The 2,907-nt window shown below is 40.9% G+C and overlaps 1 long non-coding RNA gene across 1 annotated transcript in view; it reads left to right on the forward strand.

Moving 5' to 3' along the window:
• Positions 1 to 2,569, forward strand: part of LOC114032100 — a 41,551-nt gene extending 38,982 nt beyond the window's left edge. The window contains exon 4 of the long non-coding RNA XR_003567801.1: positions 1,144 to 2,569. This is a non-coding gene — a long non-coding RNA (uncharacterized LOC114032100). The remainder of the gene's footprint in view (positions 1 to 1,143) is intronic.
• Positions 2,570 to 2,907: the final 338 nt, after the last annotated feature.

Genomic DNA, 2,907 nt, shown 5'->3' on the forward strand with positions numbered 1-2,907 from the left:
GAATCCAGAGGTTAAGTAAGTATCTGAAGCCAGATTTGAACTCAGGTCTTCCTGACTCCAGTTCCCAGGAAGGCAATTTCTCTGGAACTGTCCCTTTCATAATTCCATAATAGTATTCCATTACATTTATATCCCATGATTTGTTTAGTCATTCCCCAACTGATGAGCACCCTCGAGCTTCCATTTCTTTGTTACCACAAGAAGAACTGATATATATGTATGTGTGTGTGTGTGTGCGTATTTATAAATATGAGCCCCTTTTTTTCTTTGTCTTTTTGGGGCATAGGCCTAGAAGTAGTATTGCTGAGATAAAGGGCATGCATAGTCTAATAATTTTTTTGCTTATGTTTTTCTATCTATAAATGAAGCGTCTAACCTATTTGTCCATTTTTTCTGCATCACCCATGATATTGTCTGTAGGTTTCTTCCATGGCTTCATATGTGTTTCTTTGTTGACACATCCCTCTCTGGCTGGCAGCTCTGAAAATGTCATGTACAGGGACCAATCCTGAACTGGGCTTTAACTTTGCCCCCTAGTGCCTTGTTTAGGGTGGTTCCCAAAGCCGAAAGTAAATCTGTGAATGCAATTGGCTAATTAGGGACTGCTAATTAACTCTGGGAGAGTTACCTGACACCTGGATGGGCACTACCAAACCATTTTCCCTTTCAGATGCTCAGCATGTAGCAGTCAGGGCTGCTGGGACCCAGGGGAGTCCTCTACATTAGTATTCCTTATCACTTAAAGTCCCTGGCCTCCCACCTGCCAGAGTTTGTTCTCCAGCTACCTGAGTGGAGGACAAGGAGGCTAGAGAGAAGTCAAGTCATGGGGGGATGGGAAGGGTGCTGTGAATCACTTTGTACTCTGAGGCAGAGTTGCATTAATGAAATCACTCTGAGCTCCTGTGGCCCCAGTGCAGTACTGTACAGATGAAAGTCTTATTTATGTGGAAGATATATCTGCAGAGGGAGCAGTAAAGTGCAGAGCAAAGTATGAAGGTTTGCAGCAAATGCTGTAAAGTTTTATATTCCTGAAAACTAGGGATAAAAGATATAACCATTTAAAGCAAAGTGGATAAAAAGGGGCTTTCGCACGATTGTAAAACAGCCTTATAATAGTTAATTGCTACTTTCTTATTACAACAGAGACAGATTCAAACAAAAATATCCGTTAAAGCACCCACCACTGGAAAGCAGGAAGGAGAAGATGAAGGAGAGGACAGAGGGAGAGGCTTCACTGGAGAAACGGCTCAGGATGAAGTTTCTAAATGTTCCTGGTGATGCGGGCTGCTTTCATTCCTACTGACGGTGACTCTGGGGAGCAGGGCTCTAACTATCCCCCAGGGAGGCCTCAGGAACCAGTCCTTGTTCCCAAGAGCATCTCTGCCGCCTAACTAACTAGCTGCGTGCCTTTATGAAGGAATGAGATGTCTGGGTAGCTTTGGAAGTAGGATTAAAAAAAATACCAATGGGAGATTGCATTTTTTAAATTAAGTATTCATGTTCTGGGTTGCATCTTAGTCTGCAATTAAACGAGGGAGAGTAGGGAAGGAATGGTGAGATTCAATCCAAAGCAACAAACATTTATAACATTTATGAAGTATCTAGTATGGTCAAAGACTGATGAGAGATGGAAAGAAAAAAATTGTAGTGAGACGAGACAAATCAATGATTTTGTGAGAATGTGTGGGTGAAGTACCAACTCCCAACGAGGTAGTGCTGAACAATGATGATTGGATAAAATTCAGGAGAGAGAAACAGAAACAGAGAAAGAGAGACAGAGAGAGACAGAGATAGAGAGATAGAGAGACAGAGAGACAGAGAGAGGATCCATAGACCAAAGCCCGGGAAACTAGAAGGTGGCAGAGCAAACCCAGCCTACGTGCAGGCTGTGTGTGTGGGGGATGAAATTCCATTGTATTAATGTAATTGGTAAGCTGGCCTGTGGTGGCCATTCTTTGGAGCCTGTGCTGATATTTCATGCCTGCTTTTAATTGACCATGTGGAATCTTGGAAGAAGGAAGCCTACTTCTGGCCATGCATGATAAGGATCTTGTCTTGTGTGATGGTGAAGCCTCTCCTAATTGGTCCCTGAGCCAGAATAGCTGATGACAGTGGATGACCTACAAAAAAGCATCCTTCTCCTCCACCTGTCATCTCTTGAGATCCAGCTGTGGATCATGTAGAAAACATGGACCAAAATATTTGTAGAAGCACATTTTGTGGTAGGAAAAAAAAAGCAAAATGGATGTGCATTGATTGGGGAATGACTGAACAAACTGCGGTATGCAGATATTCCATTGAATATTATTGTACCGTAAGAAACAATACGTATTAAAAATTCATAGGACCTCGGTAAGACTTGTGTGAACTGATGTATCCCAAACTAAGAACAATGATTAGAATAATGTAAATGAAAACAATTCTAGAAAGCAGGCAAACTCAGATTAATTGTAATGACTGGATAATGAAGATCTTCCTCTTCTCATTTAAGAGGTGGAGAGAAGGAATAAACATTTATTAAGCACCTACTATGTGCCAGGCACTGTGCTAAGCACTTCATAAATGCTATCTTTTTCAATCCTCACAACAGCCCTGTGGTGATCCTATTATGATCTTCATTTTACAGTTGAGGAAAATGAGGCAAAAAGAGGTCAAGTGACCTGCCCAATGTTATACAGCTAGTAAGTGTCTGAGGATAGATTTGAACTCAGGGTTTCTGATTCTAGGCAGTGGCTTAATCCAACGTGTTACCTGCTTGCCTTCATGAATGTGAAATGTTAAGTTGTTATGAGATACATATGTTTTATTGGTCAATTTTGTGTTACTGTTTTTCTCTTTTCTTTTTTTTTGAAGAGAGAATTTGAATTAAGTTGAAAATTAAAATTAAACAAAATTAAAATCACCTGG

The sequence above is a fragment of the Vombatus ursinus genome, unplaced genomic scaffold (genome assembly GCF_900497805.2).
Source record: "Vombatus ursinus unplaced genomic scaffold, bare-nosed wombat genome assembly UNPS02015398.1, whole genome shotgun sequence".
Lineage (NCBI taxonomy): Eukaryota > Metazoa > Chordata > Mammalia > Diprotodontia > Vombatidae > Vombatus > Vombatus ursinus.